Here is a 25,574-nt window from a genome sequence, read left to right on the forward strand (position 1 = left end):
ATAATTCCATGTTTCCTGGCTGCCTTATAATTTCATTTGCACACATATGAAGGTATATCTGTAGTATAAATTTCTAGAATGAGAACTGAGTTATCAGAGTATGTGTGCTTAAATTTTGAGAGGGGTACTGGGAATTGAACTCAGGGGCACTCAACCACTGAACCACATCCACAGACCTATTTTGTATTTTATTTGGAGATAGGGTCTCACTGACTTGCTTAGCACCTCGCTTTTTTAAAAAATCAATAACAGAAATTGACCATTTATTTGGAATCATAGCAGGAGAGGGAAGTCCTAATTGTAATCCTCCCATAGGTTTAATACATTTATTATTTTCCCTTAAATCTGTCAATAAACGCCATTTTCCAGACTTTTTCTTAACAACAAATACAGGGGAATTCCAAGGTGATGTGAAATATTCAATATGTTCTGCCTCTAATTGTTCAGTAACTAATTGTTTTATTTTATTTTATTTTTTTGTTTTTTTTCTTTTTTTATTGGTTGTTCAAAACATTACAAAGCTCTTGACATATCATATTTCATACATTAGATTCAAGTGGGTTATGAACTCCCATTTTTACCCCAAATACAGATTGCAGAATCACATCGGTTACACATCCACATTTTTACATGATGCCATATTAGTGACTGTTGTATTCTGCTACCTTTCCTATCCTCTACTATCCCCCTCACCTCCCCTCCCATCTTCTCTCTCTACCCCATCTACTACAATTCATTTTTGTCCTTGTTTTTTTCCCCATTCCCCTCACAACCTCTTATATGTAATTTTGTATAACAATGAGGGTCTCCTTCCATTTCCATGCAATTTCCCTTTTCTCTCCCTTTCCCTCTCACCTCATGTCTCTGTTTGATGTTAATCTTCTTCTCATGCTCTTCCTCCCTGCTCTGTTCTTAGTTGCTCTCATTATATCAAATAAGACATTTGGCATTTGTTTTTTAGGGATTGGCTAGCTTCACTTAGCATAATCTGCTCTAATGCCATCCATTTCCCTGCAAATTCCATGATTTTGTCAGTTTTTAATGCTACGTAATACTCCATGGTGTATAAATGCCACATGTTTTAATCCATTCATCTATTGAAGGGCATCTGGGTTGGTTCCACAGTCTAGCTATTGTGAATTGTGCTGCTATGAACATTGATGTAGCAGTGTCCCTGTAGTATGCTCTTTTTAGGTCTTTAGGGAATAGACCGAGAAGGGGAATAGCTGGGTCAAATGGTGGTTCCATTCCCAGCTTTCCCAGGAATCTCCATACTGCTTTCCATATTGGCCGCACCAATTGGCAGTCCCACCAGCAATGTATAAGAGTACCCTTTTCTCCACATCCTCGCCAGCACTTGTTGTTGTTTGACTTCATAATGACTGCCAATCTTACTGGAGTGAGATGGTATCTTAGGGTGGTTTTGATTTGCATTTCTCTGACTGCTAGAGATGGTGAGCATTTTTTCATGTACTTGTTGATTGATTGTATGTCCTCCTCTGAGAAGTGTCTGTTCAGGTCCTTGGCCCATTTGTTGATTGGGTTATTTGTTATCTTATTGTTTAATTTTTTGAGTTCTTTGTATACTCTGGATATTAGGGCTCTATCTGAAGTGTGAGGAGTAAAAATTTGTTCCCATGATGTAGGCTTCCTATTTACCTCTCTTATTGTTTCTCTTGCTGAGAAAAAAACTTTTTAGTTTAAGTAAGTCCCATTTGTTGATTCTTGTTATTAACTCTTGTGCTATGGATGAGGCTGGTTTGAACTGGTGATCGTCCTGCCTCAGCCTCTCAAGTTTCCAGGATTATAGGCATATGCCACTGTACCTGGCTTAAATTTTGATATACATTATCTATTGCTCTTCTGAATTGTTGCACAGATTTATATTTCCACCTTCTGTTGAGATTTTTTTGAAGTATGAAATGCATATGTTATTGAATAATTTAGATTTTTTAAAAAATATATTTTATTCAAGTTTTATCTACATTTAAAAGTTATTCTGACTTTTGTATCTTAAAAGATACCTTATAGGGTTGTTTTCCTTTAAAAAATTAGGAACTTGAAGCCTCAAATATAAACAATTTCTAAGATTAGGTAAAAAGATTTTGAACTCAGATTATGCACAATTGTGCGATACTGAGTACTTAATCTGCCAATGCACTCTCTTCGACATTTGTTCACCATTGTGCATTTTCTCTTTCTCATTTTTTCTTACATCTCACCTGGTAACAAAGGTGATTAATAGTATCTTCTTGATATTTTTAATTTTTTGATATATCTTTATTTTATTTTTATGTGGTGCTGAGGATCGAACCCAGAGCCTCGCACATGCTAGGCGAGTGCTCTACCACTGAGCCACAACCCCAGCCCCTTCTTGATATTTTTAAATGTTCATCTGGATAAGTCTTTTTCAAAACAACATGAACTTTCTCTTTTGTTTCATTTTGCTTTTCCATGTTTCTTGTTTCTTTGGTTCTCACACATTTTTCTTTTGTTGTATTGCATTTCTCTAAGGACTGAGCCTGGCATTATGATTTTGTTTGTTTTTTGTTAATATCACTGACTTTAAAAAAATAATTATTAACTTTGAAAAGTCATTTTGTTGTTATCCCTAAACAAAGCATTTTAGGTGAGGAGGAGTATCTGATTGGAGTCACACATATCTTAGATTGGTTAGTAGTTCTCAGTTGGGAAGCTATTTGTGTTTTGGGTGGGAATATTCATTGTGACAAATAAAAAAATTCCCACTCATTTCCATAGGCCTCTTTTTAAAAAAAGTATTTATTTTTTAGTTGTAATCGAACACAATATCTCTATTTTATTTATTTATGTGGTGCTGGGAATCAAACCCAGGGCCTCTCACATGCAAGGCGAGCACTCTACCGCTGAGCCACAACCCCAGCCCCCATATGCCTCTTAAAGAGAGAACTTCTATGCTGTGTTATAACCAATTTGAAAGAATGGACTGTACTTTTTTCATCATTGATCCTAAGTTTAGAACAATGCCATGCAATTAATAATAAGTCTAAAAATATTTATTGGATGAATATAATTTCTTAACCTCTGTGGCAAGGCTTGCTTTGCACACCCCCTACTATAGATAAGAGATTTCACATGCTTTGACAGACACATGGGCTGTAAACTCTGCCTGTTGTGCTCTTGGTCATCATTTTATAATGGTTTTAGTGTACATACTGAGAGTTCATATGTTTAACTCATTTATTTGTTGACCCAGAATTTGTATTATTAGGTATTATTGAACAAAAATGCATACAGATTTGCAAAAAGAAGCATGTATGAGACTGTTCATAACAATTTTGTTTGTATTAAGCCCAAACTGTAAACTACCAAAATGTCATAAGTGTGGCACAGAATAGTTATACATAATGCCATCAATACTTACTAATACCGGAGAAACCAAATAATACAAAAGATCAAGTACTCTAAGCATTCTTTTAGATAAAGTTTTATTTATTTATTTATTTATTTTTTTGTGATGCTGGGATTTGAACCCAGGGCCTTGTGCATGTGAGGCAAGCACTCTACCAACTGAGCTATATCCCCAGCCCTTAGATAAAGTTTTAAAAGGTAAAATTAAACTACAATGTTAGAAATAAGGAGACCTGCTACTTTTTGGAAAAAAAAAACATGGAAGAGGGACTGTAAGTGATTGTAGAGGAAGCTTGTGATGAATGGATAATGGTCTTTTTCCTGATATGGGTGATGGTTACTTGGGTGTGTTTAATCATCTTGTCTAATTATGATTTATGTATTTTCAGTATATGTGTCATTCCTACCAAAAAAACCTTACTTTCTGTCATATATAACTAAAAAGAACAAATGAAAAATATTTAAAACAAAAAAATCTCATACAATCATATGAGTATACAAAGACTTAGTAAGTATCTGAAAGTTAGACATATTGGGAAAATTTGGGAAGGACTGAAAAGGAAGAAGCAGATTTGTCATCCACAGATAATATCAATGTGTATACATGGAAAAATCCCCCTCTCAAAAATACCAAAGGACAAATTAGCAGACTCTAACAATGTTGTTGGATGTGAAATTGACATTGAAAATCAATTTTGTTGATCATATTATCAAATAATTTTTGTAGAAGCAGCAAACAGAAAATAATTAATAGGTAAAATTTATAATAATAGAATTAAAGGATTAAAATTATCTAGTATCAAGGAATAAATGAAATTTGCTATGGAAACCAACATTTCTCTCATTACATTAAGGATAAAAGTTGAAGAAAATCTAGATAAATTAAATGATATACTATTTTTCTCTGGACTGGCTGGTTTGTTATTTTTTATTTATATGTAAGTTATTCCAAATATAGTCATAGATTCAATAAAATGACAATAAAAAAACCAACAAAATTTCTTGTGAAATTTGACAAGGTTATTCTCAAATTACATGGGAATGCAAAAGCCAAAATTAGAATTATCTTGAAGGGTATTAACAAGGTGGGAAGCCTTGTACTACTGGATATATCCAGGCTTATTATAAAACTACGGTAATTATTGTTTTGGTATACAGATAGATAAATAGAACAATGAAAAATATTAGTATATCCAGATATAAGTTCAAACATGAATGGAACTTTGATTTTTGACAGGTGGAATGTGGTAGTGGAAAAAGGAGAGTTTTTATAATAAGTGAACCTGGGACAACTGGGTAATCATATGGGGGATAAAAGCAGCAATGTTTTCCTCAAACTATACATAAGAGTAATTTCCTGGGTCTAGGGATGTGGCTCAGAGATAGAGAGCTTCCTTGGCATGTATGAGATACTGAGTTTCAACCCTAGAAACACAAGAAATAATTCCAGATATATCATAAATATAAATATGAAAAGCAAAATAAAACTTCTTAAGAGTAAATATAGGATGGGCTGGGGTTGTGGCTCAGTGGTAGAGCACTTGCCTAGCATGTGTGAGGCACTGGGTTTGATCCTCAGCACTGCAAAAAATAAATGAATAAAATAAAGGTCCATAAACAACTAAAAAAAGTATATATATGAATATCTTCATGCTCTTAGGATAGGGAAATTGTTCTTCAACACCAGACTAAATAACTAACCATGAAGGATATGATCTGCAAGTTAAAATTAAGACTTTCTCAAAAGTCCACTAATATCATGGAAAAGAAAGGCACAGAGTTAAAGATAAGATTTGTAGGGGCTGGGGCTGGGGCTCAGTGGTAGAGCACTTGCCTAGCATGTGTGAGGTACTGGGTTTGATCCTCAGCACCACATACAAATGAATAAATAAAATAAAGGTCCATCTACAACTAAAAAAAAAAATAAAAACAAAGATTTGTAGTATATATAGCTAATAAAAGGACTAACACTGAAAATACATAACTTCTATATATACATAAGAAAATACAAACAATCCAATAGTAGTGTCTCTCAAAATCATGAACAGTCACTTCACAAAGAAGAAATCATATGATAAAAGCATATAAGATTGCTCAATTCCATTTATAATTAGAGAAATGCCAATTTAGACTACATTAAGATATCAAAATATAGCTGCGGAGTTGGGAGAAAAAATTAGAGTCTGACAAGATTTATTGGTAGTGAGAGTGTGGAACAATTTTAACTCTCATAAAATGCAGGTGAGAATGTATGAGATCACTGTTCTTCTAGGTGAAACCAAGTGTGGCCTGTTGTAGTTGCATGATTTTGATTATCTAACCCAAACTACAAACTGCTGAGAGTGGGTATGGCAAACTTGATAGTAATATTTTCTGCATAGGGTAAGGAGGCCATTTGATAGAATAAACTGAGGTTGCTTTCCTGATGAGAGTCTAACAGCTGTATTAGCACTGGGCTGCTTGATGACAGTCATCATGCCATAAACGGATCGTCATTTATCTGAGAATGATTTAACCTTCTTTTAAAATTTAAACTATTGTTACTTTGAGTTTTCAACCTCTCAAAGATTTAAGTAATGCTCAAAAATATGCCTTTTGGGGGGTTAACATTTTGGAGTGCTTGCTATATGCCAGGCACAGTACTAAGAGCTTCACATTCAAATTATTCCATTGAATGAACTCAACAACACCTATGAAGTCAGTACTGAGATAAAGAGCTTGAACTGAAGTGAGTTGAGGTCACCCAAGTTTTGTCTTTAGAGTACATATTCTTAACTATACATTATTGCCTATTGATCAGTATATAAGCCTTATATATCTTTGTGTTCTTCATAATGCCTAACAATGCTTTGCATGTAGTTCTTGATTCATATATATCCCCTAAAATATTGATGTGGACTAATCAGACCAAATAAAGCATTTATCAGTTTTTGACAAAAGAACCCCCCACCTTTTTTTAAAGTACTGGAGATGGAACCCAGGGACATAACTGAGCTAGCTACATACCCAGTTCTTTCCAATTAAAAAAAAAAATTGAGACTCCTTTAAGTTGATGAGGCTGGCCTTGAACTTGCAACTCTCCGGCTTCAGCCTCCTGGTTGCTTGGATTATAGGCATCCTAGGAGCATATCTGGCTCCTAGGAAATTTTATTGCCATTCATTTATTCATCTAAGATGAGTCTTACATAAGCTTTCAATTCTTTGTTTTAGCCAAATTTTCAGTACAGAGTGAGATAAATTTGTAGATATTAACAAAACATATCTTGCCAATAAGTTTTTGCATTTTAATAGCTGTTTTTCCATAATAAAGTTCAGACAGAAAATCATCACAAAGGAAAATATCAGGGATTCAATTTCTTTATATAGTATATTCTAAAGTTCTTTTTTTAAAATAAAAGGCAAAGACGTTCTGTTAATAGTATTCAAATTGTGAAATATTAACTCCTTTTCCAAAATAAGTCATTGAAAGCATTCTTGTTTTTCTTTTTTTTAAAAAAATTTTGTTGTAATTAGTTTTATACATGATAGTAGAATGCACTTTGACACATTGTACACAAATGGACCACAACTTTTCCTTTCTCTGGTTGAACATGGTGCAGAGTCACATGGATAGTGTAATCATACATGTATATAGGGTAACAATGTCCATCTCATTCCATTGTCCTTCCCATCCCTACAGCCTCTCCCCTTCCTTCACTTCCCTTTGTACAATCCACAGTTTCTTCATTCTTCCCTATCCACATTATGGATTAGCATTCACTTATCAGAGAAAATATTTGGCCACTGATTTTTGGGGGTTTGGCTTATTCTCCAGTTCCATCCATTAACTACAAATGCCATAATTTTATTCTTTTTATAAAGGCTGAGTATTATTCCAGTGTGTGTGTGTGTGTGTGTGTGTGTGTGTGTGTGTGTGTGTGTATCACATTTTCTTTATCCACTCATCTGAAGGGCACTTAGGTTGATTCCATAGTTTAGCTGTCATGAATTGAGCTACTGCAAACATTGATGTGGCCACATCACTGTAATACCCTGACTTTAAGTCCTTTCGTTATAAACTGAGGAGTGGGATAACTGGGTCAAATGGTGGTTCCATTCCAAGTTTCTGAGGAATCTTCATGCTGTGAAGATTCATTCATTTTCTCGTTGCCATAAGCCGTAAAATCATGTCATAATTCCTACTAACCAGAGATGGATATGTATCATCTCAGAAAAGCAGCAGGGGGGCTGGGGATGTGGCTCAAGTGGTAGCGCGCTCGCCTGGCATGCATGGGGCCCGGGTTCGATCCTCAGCACCACATACCAACAAAGATGTTGTGTCCGCCGAAAACTAAAAAATAAATAAATAAATATAAAAAAAGAAAAGCAGCAGGAACACAATTATTAAATACAGATTTTCCCTGTTTTAAATAAAAAGTATTTCTTTACCATTTTGATAAATAGTTATTGAGTGTTTATTTTGTTCCAGGTACTACTTACTCTAGGCTCTGACATTCATGGCCAAAAGCACAAGTTTGTTGGAAGAGGCATACAACAAAGATGAAACACATTATAGACTGTCAGGCAGTGATAAATGTTAGGAAGAAACAGGAGAGTGAACAGTGAGTGAAGATATATTGGTCAAGGAAGATCCCTCTGAGGATGTGGCATTTGCACAAAGACTTGAATGAAGCAGAGGGAGAGTCAGGCCCATTTCAGGAGGAAGTACATTCTAGATAGAGGGGATGATATCCTAGTGAAGAAGGGGATGCTGCTAGTGACAGAGGAGAGTCCTAGGAAATGAGGTATCAGAGTTCAATGCTATAGAATGAGTACTATGTATGCAACAGAATGCACATATGCATACATACAATTAAAAAACCCTTTAGAACTTCTGATAAACTTTTGGTGGTGATATTTATCCAAGATGGTGAATGAATAATTATTTCACTGGCAATCTAATTTTTGCTGAATTTTTCAAGTATTGTATTGGAACTTGTAGTGAAGAGCTTGTGAATATGGCTTCCCACAACCTTGTCTCCTGATATTTACACTCTGTGTAATCTTTCTTTTCAGTGTGAACCAGACTTAACATCAGGATTCTAACAAGTAGAATATAATAAAAGTGATGGAATGTGATTAGGTTAGATGGCATCTTGTCTCTTGATTGCACTCCTCTTACTGACATTTTCTCTTGTTCTTTCTCACTTTAATAAAACTGGCTTCCATGTTGTGATGCACCCTAAAGTTCAGCTCATGTAGTCAAGAACCAAGGGAGGCCACCAGCCAGGAACTCATGAGGAATTGAGGCCTCAGTCTAAGAGCCCTCAAGGAACTGAATTTGTTACCAACCATGTGAATAAGCTAGTAAGCTAATCTTTCACAATCAGAGTCTTGAGATGACTTTAGCCTTTAGTCATCTGTGCCTTTAGCTGGGCCCAGATCTAGAGGATCCAACTAAGCCATACTCAGACTCTTGACTCACAACTGTGGGACAATAAATTTTTGTAAGCCACTATGTTTTGGGATACTTGTTATATAGTAACAGATACATAATACAAGGCTGCAGTTCAATCTCTAAATTGGGCAGTAATAACTGTGTAATATTTACAACTAATAATATTTCCTTGATTCATTCTTTAGTTTTGAAACATAAAACAAGTGTAAAACGAGAACAAAATTTAATGTTAAGAGGTTATTCAAATACCACTTCAAAGGTATTTGATACTGAGTATGTAAACACAGAGGGAATGTGAAATATTTCATTATGAACCAAACTTTTCACATTCTAAGCAAAAATATGATACCTGACAGTTGGCATTCTGTTTCACTATTTTGAACTTTAAACACAATACAATTCTAAGTGGCCCTATGGACTATGAAAACTGTGTTTCTTTAATATTGTTGCTTAATTAATTAATATTCATCATTATTATTTGTTTAGAATCTACTATTCAACTACAGGACTAGTTAATACCACAGGAATTTGAAACACCAATTGCGTCCAAAGAAATTTGGAAAATTCTACTTGTTAGGAAATTACTCATGAAATAAATATGTAGCTGAGTCCATATGTGTTGGGGATGACAATAAAAGTGGGACTTCTCATTTACATTCATGTGGAAAACAATGCTTATTAAAAGATAAATAAGAATAAAAATGTAATAAATTGATGCTAATTTATATATTATGGAAACAGTGTTCACAGCCATTGCTTAGAACTATTGTTCAGAATTACTTGCACATAGTAATAAAAAGCTGACTTAGCACACACCTTTAATCTCAACAGCTCTGCAGACTGAGGCAGGAAGCTTGCAAGTTCAAAACCAGCTTCAGCAACTTAGGAAGACCCCAAACAACTTAGCGAGATCCTGTCTCTAAATAAAAAAATAAAAAGGGCTGGGCATGTGGCTCAGTGGTTAAATGCCCTGGATTCAATCCTTAGTACAAAAAAAAAAAAAAAAAGCAGATCTATTTTAGTTACTTTAAAAATTATTTTAGATTCTCTACAGACAAGCACCCCCTTTTGCCTGCTTTTAGGGTGACCTCTTCCCACAATCTGGTCCTTACTGCATTATCCAGGAATATAGCAAATGCTCAATAAATAATTGTTCTATAGAATGGACGCAAATAAACCCTAACAGAGCCTTCAGTTTCTCTGTAAATAAAAAGAAAAATAAACTAGAATAATATAGGTTGAAATAAATTTCAGTGATTCAGTCAGAATAAAAAAAATTAATATAAAAACTTCATGCAGTAGATTGGAAGCATCAAAAAGCAAGTCATATATAGTTAATCTTTGCAATTCAATTTCCATAGAGGGAGGCCTGTACTTTGTGAAATTGCCCAAGGTCACAATCAAGAAAACTATCAAGCATCAAAGTTTATTACTTTTTATAAACTCACTTATAAAATATATGAAATAGTAGCTCAGGCAATTTCTGGACAAATGGCATTTGGTTCAAAGACATTTTGATTCGGCCTCTTCAGTTACCCTAGCTTCAAGAAGTAGACAAAATGAATATAAGGATGGAAGGGAAAATTAGCAAAAGATGAAGTCTGTAGTTTAGTCATGTTACTATTGGATTTTTCCTTCTGTCTTACATATTGTTTAATTCAAGGATAGCAATATGTTTTAGGAATAGAAAAATAGGGCACTATTATTTTGAGTGCCTGTAACCAGTAATAATCACTTGAGACTTATCTAATTCTAATACACAAAGATGCTCTCACTGATATTGTTTGATCCATGTTAGTGAGCCCATCAAAATTACTGGCTTAAATTCTAAAATTGAGTGTATTTATGCTGAATAAGGCATTACAAATACCCATGGAATACTCATGAGATATGGTTCTGGCCAATAGACTGTAAATATAAGCAATGTAAGTGAGGTTTATGGGAAAGTTTTTAAAGAGGACTGAGTCACATGCCATATAGTTTCACTCTTCCCAGTTTTTTTTTTTCTTCCTGAGATTGGAACATAATGATCAGAACTCTAGCAGCCATCTGAGAGCATACAAAGAGGGTCACATCCTATATACTCAAAGCTAGAAGGAATTCAGGTTGTCGGTGATACAATTGGGATACCATCTTAGCCTGGCACTTGCAAACTTCCTCTTTTAACCCTTGACTTGATTAGCTGTTGTTTTTCATCTGTGTGCTATCACAACAGTGAGCCACATAAAGGGTTCCATGTTATTTGGCATTATTATACTTCATTTGGGAATTAGAATAAAAGATCTATAATAAGTAGTTTTGTTTGCATTTGTGGTGCTCTCAGGCCTCTTTAACACTTTGCTGTTCACCTTCCTCAGTTCCCCTAATTTATGTGTCTCAACATCACCCTCATACTTCCCAAATCTTTGCTTCTGTTTAATTATAGTGCCTGTCATCCCAGTTTGGTAGGAGGGAATGCCGAGTTTTGCAAAAAACTGATGATCTCCTTGGCATCCCTCCCTTCATTCCTTCCTTCCTTCCTTCCTTCCTTCCTTTCTCTCTTTTTTCACTCTCTTTCCTTTTTTTGCTTTCTCCACATTTAAAAAAATTGTTGCATTATAGTTGTACATAGTGGTGGGGTCTGTTAGTACATATTCATATGTGCACATGACAATACATTTTGGCTAATATTATTTCCCAGTATTTCTCCTTCCCTCCTTGGGCACCTCTTATGATAACCAAGCACGGAGTTATTTTAAATGGAAAGTCAAAATTTGGTAGTTTTAAATTGCTAAAATTGAACAAATCATCTACTTCTCTATGTTCAAAATTCTATATTTTGGGAAACACCTATAAATCTCTGACATATGTATTATATTTTGTATCCATTCTAAAAGACATTTTTATTCATTGGTAATATACTTTAGTAATACATAGTATTTTACTACTATATTAAAATATAGTACTTCACTAGAAATCTTCAACTTTAAAAAACCAATGCAATAGGCCACACAAATGATTCTAACATTTTGGAACTCTTCCCTACAGAAAAACCCCTATTCCATGGTGACAAAAAAGGTATACATTCCACATAAATAGATTCTAGCTTTGACATAATAATGAACAATATATTTCAGTAAGGATTGGGCGCAATAACTCCATTTTTGTTTTTAGTAACTTTACTTTCCTAGCAATATTAGAAGCCTGATGGTAGACTTAGGGAATAATGGCCCACTTTCTTAAAAACTGAAATTTTTAATCAAGTAAACATTAACCTGTCAAGTAAACAGGGATGAATTATATATATATATATATATATATATATATATACACAATTAATATGATTTATAAATAAAACAATTGTGTATATATTTATAATGCACAAATGATTATTATTGGTGTTACTTTTAACATTTTTCATAGATGGAAAGCACTGTATCTGTTTTTGCTTTGATATAATTGATAAAATGAAAATAGATACAAGTCAATGGTCAAATTAGATTTGATTTTTCTACTTAAATATTCTAAGCAGTATTTGGTAGGTGCTATGGTTTAAATATCCCTTCTTAAGGTCATGTTGAAATTTGATGGTATGAAGAGTTGGGACCTTTAAGAAATGATTAGGGGTTGGGGTTGTGGCTCAGTGGTAGAGTGCTTGCCTAGCATGCACAAGGCACTAGGTTCAATTCTCAGCACCACATAAATGTAAAATAAAGATATTGTGTCCACCTAAATCTTAAGAATAAATATTTTTTAAAAAGAAATGATTAGATCACAAGGGTGCTGTTCTCATGAATGGATTAACACCTATATCAAGGGAGTGAGCTTCTGACATAAAGATAAGTTTGGCCCAGTTTTCCTCTCTCTGCTTTTTGAGTGCTCACTTGCCCTTCTTCCAGGTTATAATGCAGTATGAAGGCCCTGGTTAGATGCCAGTGCCATGTTCCTGAATTTCCCAGCCTCTAGAACCATGAGCCAAATAAACTTCTATTATTTATAAATTAACCAGTCTATTGTATTCTGTTATAGCAACAGAAAATAGACTAAGACAGTAAGGTTAAAAATAGTGATTTAGGGCTGGGGATGTGGCTCAACTGGTAGCCCGCTCGCCTGGCATGCGTGCGGCCCGGGTTCGATCCTCAGCACCACATACAAACAAAGATGTTGTGTCTGCTGAAAACTAAAAAATAAATATTAAAAAATTCTCTCTCTCTCTCCTTTCTCTCTCTTTAAAAAAAACAAATAGTGATTTAGCTAGGCACTGTGGTGTCACTGTAATCCCAGTGGCTCTGGAGGCTGAGGCAGGAGGATTGCAAATTCAAATCAGCCTCAGCAACTTAGCGAGACCCTAAGCAACTTAGTGAGACCCTGTCTCAAAATAAAAGGTAAGAAGGGCTGGGAATGTGGCTCAGTGGTTAAGCACCCCTGGGTTCAATCCCTAGTACCAAAACAAACAAAAAAGTAGTGATTTAAAAAATACTTAAACTTGAACCCAATCCTGTAATGGCAATAGTAATATGAAGAAATAATATGTCTTTTCGTGCAATTTAATAATAATAGCTATTATTATTATACATATTAATAACAATAATTATAATATATATTATTACTATTATTTTGCAGTACTGGGTATTGAACTCAGGGCCTTGAATGTGCTAGGCAAGTGCTCTACCACTGAGTTATACCCCCAGCCCTTAGTGAAATTTGTTTACTTAAACATTTTGCCATTTTCGTTTTTTTTTTTTTTTATCCAAGCATGCAGTTTTCTAGCTAGTTTTACAGACTTTATTAATGCATTGTGGTTACCTAGTACTTTCTAGGTGGTTCATGAGATTAGCTAAAGCCCAAACAGCATATGTTGTTTAGCCCTCAAATCTCATCATGAATTGTTAGATTTTTACATATAACATGAAATCCAGGAGAACAAAAAGCTGTCTTATATTGAGTTGAATATTAATGTATAATCATGCATCATTGAGTGATATTTTTTTATTTTCTGACTGTATATGATCATCTGAATCAGGAGATAAATAAATTGAAATTACCAGACACTAATTAATTGTCTTTAAAAATCAAAGATATTATCTTATTAAAGAGATTTTTAATTTTTACTTTCCAAAAGCAAACCATGAGAAGTGTTTCTCAAATTTTGTTGTACATGAAAATTACTTAGAATATTTTTGAGATATTGATGTCCAAGTTATGTTGTATCAAATTAAATCAGAATGTTTTATGCTAGATGCACTTTTTAAACATTTGGGTGGCTTCAGTATGCTGCAAAGTTTGGAATAAACTGATATAAAATATGTAAAATTTTAACACATGACACTGACAGTAAGAGTTTTCCTAGATGAGAGTAAAAGCTACTGTTATTTTTTCATTTAAATATACTTTGTTAAGGTGCTTGTTTTGGGGGGGGGTCTCATGTGGAAAGTCCTTTAAGTTTCCATAGGAACATACTTCAAGAATGAGCCATTAAATATGAATCAACACACAAATGCACAATTTGATAATTCATATAATCTACTTTTCAGACAGTTGTAGCAAATTGACAGATATTTACTTTTGACAAAAGACTGAAAATCAGAGATATTTCAGTTGGCCCTTGAAGACTATTAATCAACTGAAAACTTGGTGGTGTGCAGCCAACTCATCCTTGACAAAATTAAGTATAGGATTGAGGAATCCAATTCCTGGGAAAGATTTTCATTTGAAGAGAAGCAAGATATGGAAGAAAAAAAATGTGGTTTGGAATCTGAATTCCTAGAGGAATACTCTGGCTTTTTCCCCACTTTACAGATCTCTTATTGGGTGATTCACTATCTGAAAACTCAGTTTCCTCATCTACAAAAAAGAGACTAATAGCAATGTATTTCTCTAGGTTGAGTATTGGAAAGATCATATGAATTCTTAGAGGTGAGTAATTCTATAGGGATCCTGGCAGCATGGATTAGGGAGGGGATCTAGGAATCTATAAAGTCTTTACATAGTTTCCTATTTTTAGTTTTACCTGTATCTCTGCCATAGTTCCTCAAGCCTATGATTTCATAACCTTTCTAGAGCTCTGTAGGTGCGATCGGGTATCTTTTGAATTCTGCTACCCACTGCTGGTGTTTGTCTTTCTCTGGTCTTCTATGTTATCATTCCTCATCTATTTTATGGCTTCAAAAACTTAGATATTGTCTCTTGTCTGTTATTGTTTCCTGACATAATGCCAGTGCATATAATAAATGGAAGTCATTGATGACCTCACCAGAGGAATCCTGGTACAGAAATTGGGGTGACAGATAGATGGAATGAGAAGAAGAGCATAAGAGATGAAAAGGAAATCAAGTGGCAGCTAAGGTGGACAAGTCTATTGAGCAGTTTGGCTCTGGAGGAGGACAGAGATGGGACAAATAGCTAGAAATCAGAGATGAAGGAGAAGGAAAGGCATGAAAGAATTTTTAACTGTGATAAATCAATTCACATAGCTACTGGTCTGTTATGGAAATGATCATTTCTCTGTTCCAAAGTATGAGGAACCTGATTGTTTATGCTAGTTAGTCACAAATTCTGCCATTCTGCGCTTTTTCTTAGTATCCTTTATAATACTTAAAATGGTACGAGACACTAGAGAGAGTGAATTTATGTCCTTCTTCAGTGGAGACAGTGAAGTTGGAGGTTCTAGGATAATGATGGTGTTCTCTGGAGTATTATACTAAACACCCTGAGGCTACGCCATCTCCTTTCAATTTTGTATAATTTTTTAGTTGATTTTTAATTTTTTAATTTTTAATTTTAATTTGTTATGTATGAAAGTGGAATACATTACAATTCATATTACACATATAGAGCACAGTTTTTTATGTATCTGCTTGTACACAAAGTAGAGTCACACCATTCCTGTTTTCATACATGTACTTAAGGTAATGATGTCCATCTCATTCCATCATTTTTCCTACCCCTATGCCCCTTCCCTTCCCCTCCCTCTGCTTTGCTCTATCTAGAGTTCATCTAATCCACCCATACTCCACCCTCAACCCCAATATGAATCAGCCTCCTTATATCAGAGAAAACATTCAGCATTTTTTTTTTGGGGGGATTGGTTAACTCCATCCATTTACCTGCAAATACCATGATTTTATTCTCTTTTATTGCTGAGTAATAGTCCATTGTGTATATATATCACATTTTCTTTATCCATTTATCTACTGAAGAGCATCTAGGTTGGTTTCACAGTTTAGCTATTGTGAATTGTGCTGCTATAAACATTGATGTGGCTGTGTCCCTGTAGTATGCTGTTCTTAAGTCCTTTGGTATAGACTGAGGAGAGGGATAGCTGGGTCAAATGGTGGTTCCATTCCCAGTTTTCCAAGGAATCTCCATACTGCTGTCCATATTGGCTGCACCAATTTGCAGTACCACCAGCAGTGTATGAGTGTGCCTAAAAAACCTAAGTGCTTTCTCTTTTCAATTGTAATTTTAATGGATAGGCTGTAAAGCAAATGTATTTTATTTTGTTTTAAATTACCTCATCATATTACAATAAAAAAGACCTCACTTGAATTTTGAGTAAATTTCAGGTATGGGATAATATTTATTAATAATTCTTCAAGTCTTAGTTTGAAATCATGACTACAACTATAGCAAGGAGAGAAGAAGAATGTTTTAGAGTCATTTTCTCTTTCTATTTGACTATCTTACTAAGTTTGAAGCTAGAATCTATTTTTTGATTACCTTAATTGTTAAGCATTCAGTATGAAATATTCTTAAGCACGCAAGAAATTACCTCTGGAACTACAAGAATACTTGAGCAGAGTTAATACCTTATGTGATGTGAAGTCCATGCCTGCACTACTTATAAATTAAGCAAGTAGGAGTCAGCTGCAGTAGCATATGACCTGCTTGAAATGAATCAGATTCTGTCTTTGAGGATCATGAGAATTTTATATTTCAATAATGTGAATCATCTTTAGCTCTCTTTTGAGTTCATTCACCTCTGTCACTTTTTCAAAGGATATATTCTTCAAACATTTTCCTCTGCAATTAATCATGACTAGCAAACTCTAAGGTGAATAGAATAATGGCTATATGCTCAGACTGGTTTCAACTTCACTTAAATTATTTTCTGAATTGCTTACGTGTCCTGTCAGCCATGACTGTTCCCCTTCAAATACTGTTATTATTATACTTTCTGCTTTCAGGGAATGAAGATAATTAAAGTTACAGATAGTATTATGGAAACAACTTTAGGAAACATATTCAACCTTCACTCAAAGATTGCCAAAAATAAATCTTAATTTTATCATTTTATTTTCCCTCTATTTCTTATGATGATGTATGGCTTAAAAATCATGAGATTATGCTACTTACTACACATATGTCCTTGAAATAGTTACTCTATTGAACCTCATTCTCTAAAAATTCAAGATAACCTCATAGAGTTTCTGTGATGACTACATAGAATAATATGCATAAGATAATTGAAATTTGGCTCTTGAGAAGTTTTAGGAATTTCATAAACATTTAACTACAGATGAATTCTTCCCTGAGAAGTAATAAACATGTCCTTAGCCATTTTAGTGATCCCTGAATAATATATATGCTCAATGTAGAAAACTTGGTAAATAAAATGTATACTTTAGGACAATCTGAAGAACCACCAGACAGATACAATCACTATTAACATAATGGTGTATTAAATGGAAAAATTATGTAAAGTCTTGAATCCCAGAACCTAGTACTTGTGTGCTTAAAAAATGCTTACATGTATATACACAGAAAGACACAGGTTCTTTTCTGGTCAGATAAATGTAGTTGCTATCTATATATCTCTACCATTTATCATCTATCTATAGTGGAATAAAGTGACAAGATTAGCACTTTAAAATATGTATAGATTTATCTATAGGTACATCTGTATCTATAATACAACTTTACATTTCTAGAATATGGTTGAAACTGCCAGAGAAACCTTTTTGCACAGATTGAAAGGTTTTGTACTGTCAGGAATACCCATTTATTCTAAATAATGTCACACAGTACTACTCACATCATCACACAAGGTATGGTGGGCCTCTATCTGAATAAGAGGCATATTTCTTTCTTTCTCTCTGCTATTAACTAATTAGAGAATTGAGGGGACACATGATCCAGCTACAAGAACCTGGAGTCTCAGAAATCATCAGACTAGTGACATCAATCATGTGGGTTTTTTTTGTGGGGGCGCTGGGGTTGTGGCTCAGTGGTAGAGCGCTTGCCTCTCATGTGTGAGACCTGGGTTCGATCCTCAGCACCACATAAAAATAAATAAACAAAATAAAGATATTGTGTCCATGAATAACTAAATTTTTTTAAAATCATGTGGATTTTTGAAGATACCTGCCATTCAGTTGGCTATATGATCTCAGATTATGTCACCTCCTTCACCTGCACTTCTTTAAATCAAGACTATTCTTTGCAAATGATGGCAATTGAATATAAAATTATGTACTTAAAAAGGCATAAATTCCCTTTTTAAGAACATAATTTTACATTCAATTGCCATTATAAGATAACAGAAAATTATCATAAAGTCATATTAAGAGAAAACAATAAAAATGAGAAACTATATTAAAAGCATAAAACTGTAAATAAGCAGATTTCCAATCTTGAAGACACAGACAAATTTCTAGAGGCTTATGAATCTGCCCAAACTAAATAAGGAGGACATACACAATTTAAACAGATCAATTTCAAGCAAGGAAATAGGAGATGCCATCAAAAACTTACCAACCAAGAAAAAGCCTCAGATTGATTCTTAGCTGAGTTCTATAAGATCTTCAGAGAAGAATTAATACCATTACTCCTTAAATTATTCCATGAAATATAAAAGGAGGGAAACTTCTAAACTCATTCATAGCTAGTATCACCCTGATACCAAAACCAGATAAAGACACATCAAGGAAAGAAAACTTCAGACCAATATACCTGATGAACATAGATGCAAAAATTCTTAATAAAATTATGGCAAATTGCATACAAAAACATATTTAAAAGATAGCGCACCACAATCAAGTGGTGTTTATCTTAGGGATGCAAGGTTGGTTCAACTTACAGAAATCAATAAATGTAATACATCACATCAATAGACTAAATAAACAGATTTCCAGAGAGGAATAGATAAGCATTTTATCTAAATTATAATCATTGACATCCATATAGAATTTCCCAAGGTTCAATATTGTCATAATTTATTAAGTCCTTACTGTATGTTAAAAACTTGTTGTTTTTTTTTTAACCATATCTTATGCTCCAGGCACAGTTCTAGGAGCTAGGGGTACAATAGTGAATTGAACAGGTAAAACTCCCTGCCTTCAGAGATTTTACATTTTAGTGAGGATACAGAAAAGGAACAAATTAAATAGTGAGAAAGGTAACATGTTAAGTAGTGATAATCCTAACACACTTAAGAAAGGAAAGTTGTGATGCAGCCACTTCAATATTTATAGCAGCTCAATCCACAGTAGCTAAACTATGGAACCAACCTAGACACCCTTCAACAGATGAATGGATAAAGAAACTGTGGTAAATATGCAAAATGGAATATTACTCAGCCTTAAAGAAGAATGAAATTATGGCATTTGCAAGTAAATGGATGGAACTAGAGAATATCATGGCAAGTGAAATAAGCCAATTCCCCAAAACCAAAGGCCAAATGTTCACTCTGAGAAGCGGATGCTGATCCATACTGGGGGTGGGGGTGGCGGGTAGGGAAGAATGAAGCAACTTTGGATTGTGCAGAGGGGAGTGAGGGGAGGGTTGAGGCTGTGGAGATGGGAAGGATGGTAGAATGAGACAGACATTATTACCCTATTACGTGTATGATTACACTACTGGTGTGACTGTACCATATACAGCCAGAGGAATGAGAAGTTGTGCTCCTTTGTGTACAATGTGTCAAAATGCATTCTACTGTCATGTATAACTAATTAGAACAATTTTTTTAAATATTTATTTTTTGGTTGGACACAATATCTTTATTTATTTATTTTTATGTGGTGCTGAGGATCGAACCCAGGGCCTCACATGTGCTAGGGGCTAGTGCTTTACCACTGAGCCACAATCCCAGCCCCCTGATTAGGAAAAAATTCTAAAAATTAAAAAAAGAAATCTTCCTTTTCAAAAAGAAATGAAAGTTGTTACTCCACATTTCAGAAGATTTGAATGATAACTCTGTGATCACCTCCATTCCCCCAGAAGGTTATGGAGCTCATTGATCTATCTGTTGCTTACTCCCAATCTTACTGGCCCCTAAACCCAAATGTATATTCTACCCTGTAGTCAAATTGAAGTGCTACTATTTTTACTCACCTTCATCTGTATCTTTGCATACTCTGTTCCCTTTGCCACTCTGATGAGCATATATATAATATGTTTCATCAGGCTGGGTAAGGGTTCCTTCAGGGCTATCTATGGTGGACCTATCTACCCATGGTACAACAACCTATGGCTCAGAGAGTAAAGCTAATGCCCAAATATTGTACAAAGTAAAACCACAATAGCTGAGCCTTCATTTAAAGGATTGGACTAGTAAAGGGAAGAGGATTTTTAAATGAAGGAATTGTAAATATATCATGGGGATTGAGAAATTTCTGCAGGACTTGGAAAGCAGGAGAATGAGACTCTTTTTTGAAGGCTAGGTCCAGTGCAGTGACAGAAAAGTAGGTAAATCTAGGTAACATGTAATAGAGAAAAAAAGAATTTTGGAATACAAAATGTAAATTTATTTATGAGTGAAAGAACCATGGAATCCTACATGAAAGAGTAGCATTGAAAAATGGCGAGGTTTCAAAGGATTAGACATGGGAAAGAAAAAAATTGAATGAGGTCACACAGTATGCAGATACAGATGTAGGTGAGTAAAGAGAGTCAGTACTTCTTGGACTATGGGGTAGAGGATACATTTAGGATTAGGGGCTGATAATACTGGGAAAGTATGCTACAGATAGTTCATGAAACTCCTAGAACACCACAAAAAATTTGACAAAATAATTAAATTTATCCTGAAAAATTAGACAATCTAGCCAGTTTTATTCATTTTGAGAATATTATCATCTTTTATTTGTTCTTTTTAGATATACATGATAGTAGAGGTTTTTTGACATATTTATACAATCATGGAGTATAACTTATTCTAATTAGGATCTCATTCTTGTTGTACATACATGGAGTTTCATTGGTCATATATTCATGTATGAACATAGGAAAGTTATGCCCAATTCATCTACTGTTTTTCCCATTCCCATTTCCCCCTCCCTTCCCTTAATTCCCCTTTGTCTAATCCACTGGAAAATATTATCATTAAAAACAACAGCATAGACGGGCTCGGTGGCACATGCCTACAATTCCAGTGGCTCAGGAGGCTGAGGCAGGAGGATCACGAGTTCAAACCCAACCTCAGCAACTTAGTGAGGCCCTAAGCAACTTAGGGGCCCTGTCTCTAAATAAAATATAAAAAGGGGTAGAGATATGGTTCAGTGGTTCAGAGCCCCCTGGTTCAATCTCCAGTACCAAAAACAAACAAATAAACCCCAAACCAAAAAACCCAGAATATCTGCTACATAACAATAAACATTTTGGTTAACTAAATAATAATCACATTTAAATGGAAAGTTGATGGATTTTAAAACATTTTTACAGGGCACAGGACACATGTGGAGTGATTACAAAAATGAATTATACCCACTATCACAAGATGTGCTGTATATGTTTCTGTGACTCTTGCTGCCAATTTCATTTTTAACCTAGAGTATTTTAACACATACATATTATTCCTTAATCATTTCAATTGGAACTTAAATGAAAGGTAGCCCTATTTATATTGGAAATGTCACCAATTTGGAGTTCAATAGGATTTTTTTTTTCTAAAGGGCAAAGCAAGCTAATTAACTAAACAAGCACAGTTCATTAAGTAGAAACCCAGGACATCTTATCTTATTCAGTATTTCACCTCGATCTAACAGCATTATTACTGTTCAATACTTGGAAAGTGGGGCACTTAACTGGAAAAACTGTTAGACTTCCTCTTGTAAGTTCCAGAAAGTTAAATGATCTTTATTTTATTTATTTATTTTTTATTAGCTACACATGACATTACAATGATCTTGGCAATTCATACATTTGAATCAATTGGGATATAAATTCTCGTTTTTCTGATTGTACAGATTGTAGAATCACACTGGTCATAGAGTCACCTATATACATACAGCAATCATAATGTCTACTCTGCTGCCCTTTCTATCCCCCTTCCCCTCCCCTCCCCTCCCATCACTTCTCTCTATCCAATCTAATGTGACACACTTTTTTTTTCTTTTAAGTTAAATGATTTTATTATACTTTTTCACACATGATGTGGCTTTATGCAATTTTAATTATATTTGGGGAAAATCAGTATAAATAGGTAAGCAGCTTAATTTTAAGGGTAATTCAGACTTCCAAATATTTCCTAATATTTTACTTGATAACTCTACTATGGCAAATACTATTATTCACGTACCTCACACCCAGCTCCCTACCCACTGTTACTTGATGGCAGAGCACAGAATACACAACAAAGGTTGAGAGTGTCTTTACTCACTAATTTCCCTTGCAGCAAGGAGTAGACATGTGACTCACTTCTAACCAATGAGAAGAAAAGAGATGTTTTCTGGGGATGTTGGAAGATTGCCCACGTCCTGAATGAAAATAGAGAGTCATGAAACACAGTAAACTTTCTCTTTGGCTACTCTGGTCTTCTCCTTCTATTTGTCAGGATAGTTATGTTGAAGATGTGATACTTGGAGTTGCAGCAGTAATTTTTTTTTACCATAAGGTACACACCTTGCCACAGTCTGGCTGGGCACAATTCAGGAGCCACTTGTCAAAAGAAACGAACTTTATTTTTAGAACCACACACACCAAACCACACAGCTCCTCAGGAAAAACCTTCAGAGCCCAACTGCCACCACCGGCCTCCTACAAGCCTCTCAACCTCCCCCACTCCTCCTCCTCTTGAGGCCAATTGGCTGGGTCACGTGGGCGGAGCCAAAAAAAGTCCCCCAATGAGCAGCTCCGTAGTCTGAAAGGGCGGGGAAACAGCCCAATGACCATCACAGCAGAGGAGCCAATCAGCTAGAAGTTGCTGGGGCCGCTGTGAGCCAATCATCAGCTGGCAGTCTGAAAGTTTGCTGGGGCCCCTTGGGCTTTGGCTCTCAACACACCTATAATAAAAATCCACATTTATATTTCAACAAAACTTTTATCTTTGTGTCCTTATTATGTTTGGGAGTCAGGTTGACTGTTTTCTGAGTCCCACTTCTATTGCTAGTATTTTGTATTTAGTAGGTGCTCAATAAACGATTGATGCATTGGTAAATTCCATGGCATGGTAGATGTAGCTCTATACCATTTACCTACTGTGCTAATAATTCTGTATAATAAACTACTCTAAAAATAACCACTTATTACTGCATATGAGAATTGGTAGAATTGGAGGTTTCTTCTGGTTTTCATTATACTCATTCATGCATCTGTGATCAACTGCAGATTGGGTAGGTGACTCTGATGATCTTAGGTGGGACTTCACATATGGTTGGGGATCATGTGGCTCTTGTCTGGTGTGGAATAGCCCAGCTGGGATATCTAGACTCTCTTCTACCTGCTCCTCATGGGCTTTTAGAAGGCTAGTCCAGGCATGCTTTCATGGAAGTGGCAGGGCCTGGGAAAATAAAAAAAAAATCAAAGAATACAAGTACTTTTTCAAAATTATGCTTATGCAAAATTTGATAGTGACCCATTGGCCAAAGCAGTTCATGTGGCCCAAACCAGAGTAATTGTGGGAATAGGGTTGCAAGATAAAATTACAGGACACCCAATTAAATTTGCTTTTCAGATAAATAGCTAGTAATTATTTCAGTGTAATTATGTCTGGCAATCTATGTAAGAGGGCACCTCCAAAGGTCATGGATACAAAGAGATTTAAAATTTGAGGCCATTAATGTAACTTATTAATCAACAATAGGCTTTTTATAATTTGAATCTCATCTTCAGTCCCTTTTCAGTTTGCCTATATTCTAGCCTTAATTAACCTTCTTGAGCTATGTCAAGTTCTCTCATGTTTCTTTGTGTTTTCAAATGCTATTTTCTGTATGAGGAAGGTGTTTCTTCCACATCTTAACTTGGCTAAACCCTAAATATCCTTTAGACTCACCTCAGGCTTTTAGTGCCTCAGGTTGGGATGGGTTGTTCTACTCTGTGCTTCTCTTCTTGCATATAACTTATTTATAAATATGCATATAACACATTATGTACCAGGCACTATTCCAAGTTCTTCATAATTATTAATTCTCATAATCCTCTGAGCAACTTTTGATATATATATATATATATATATATATATATATATATATATTCTATCTCATTGTTATCACTATTTTATAATCATTGGCATTTTTGTTGACCTTCTCCATTCTAGTGGAGGGCATGGATTGTTATATTTATCTCTGTGCCTAGGACAGGGCTAGACACATAGTAAGAATTCAATAAAGGTTTGCCAAATGAACATTTTTTTATTACTTCTATAAAAAGTCATTCAGAGTTAATGTGGGTTTGGATGGGGTGCAATGGGATAGAGGAAAAAGAGAGTGGGCTAGCATATGAGGTTCTGAGGGGAAAGGAAGGACAGAGTGGGATCCTTTCCAGGAGAACCTTTGTAAGCAAAGGACATCATGGGGGTCTTAGCTCCCCAAAGGGCAACAGAAAGGATGAAGAAACAGCAAACACAAAGACAAAAAAAAAAAAAAAGAAAGAAAGAAAAGAAAAGAAATCCTACTAGATTCCAAAGCTATATTTCCTAGATTTCTAGGGAATCCAAAGCCCATCAGTCTGTAACAAAGAATTATTAGCTTGAGGGAACTAGATACCACTTTCATCCTTTGATAGAATGTAGCTAACTTGCTGAAAAACCTGCATATTTTCCCTGTCACTAAAGACTCTGGGAACGGAAAGTATATCACCTCCCTTAACAGAGTGTTTCACATGATGTTCTTCCTGATAGACTAACAAGTTTCTAATAAAGTTTTCTTTTTTCTTTTTCTTTGATACTGGGAATTGAGCCCAGGCATGCTCTATCCCTGAACAGGCAATGCTAAATTACTAAGTCTGGCCTCCAACTTTTGATTCTCCTGCCTCAGCCCCACCCCCACCCCTAGGCACAAGGATTACAGGAGTGTGCCACTATGCAAGTTTATGTAAATACCTTTTGTAGATGTGGAAAACAGCTGATCAAAATGTTCATTAAATCCTCCATATTCACAAAGGATGTTTTCTTAAAACTCTTACAATAGGGATGATCTCCCATGACTCATTCTGTAAATTTAATAGTAGCTAACATTTATTTTTAGTTAGGCACTACATTTTGCATGGAAAAAAGAACTCATTTAATCCTCACATAGCAGTGTGATAGGTACTATTATTAATCCTACAGATAAGAAAACTGAGCCTCAAAGAAGATAAACAACTTGTACAACATGCCAAATGAATGCATGAGTAATTTTCCCCTAATTTTTACCACCTCTACCCTTAATAAAAACAGAATCATTAATTAGAGCTAACTCTGGGACTGGCTCTCAGGATATAATTATGTAAAATGATTTCTGACTCCCAAATCCAGATATTCTCTTGTGAAATATAAATTTTCCCCATAAAGACTGAGTATGGGTCAGTCTATTTTTTTTTTTTTTACATTTTAGCAGCCTCTCTAGACATG

At 34.9% G+C, this 25,574-nt stretch overlaps 2 non-coding genes across 2 annotated transcripts; both read right to left on the reverse strand.

Annotated features, from left to right (window-relative positions):
* Positions 1 to 2,828: 2,828 nt before the first annotated feature.
* Trnaa-ugc (transfer RNA alanine (anticodon UGC)) lies at positions 2,829 to 2,901 on the reverse strand. The gene has a single exon. It is a non-coding gene; the product is annotated as a tRNA-Ala (tRNA).
* Positions 2,902 to 3,491: 590 nt separating this feature from the next.
* Trnav-cac (transfer RNA valine (anticodon CAC)) lies at positions 3,492 to 3,565 on the reverse strand. The gene has a single exon. It is a non-coding gene; the product is annotated as a tRNA-Val (tRNA).
* Between the last annotated feature and the right edge of the window lie 22,009 nt (positions 3,566 to 25,574).

The sequence above is a fragment of the Urocitellus parryii genome, chromosome X (genome assembly GCF_045843805.1).
Source record: "Urocitellus parryii isolate mUroPar1 chromosome X, mUroPar1.hap1, whole genome shotgun sequence".
Classification (NCBI taxonomy): Eukaryota; Metazoa; Chordata; class Mammalia; order Rodentia; family Sciuridae; genus Urocitellus; species Urocitellus parryii.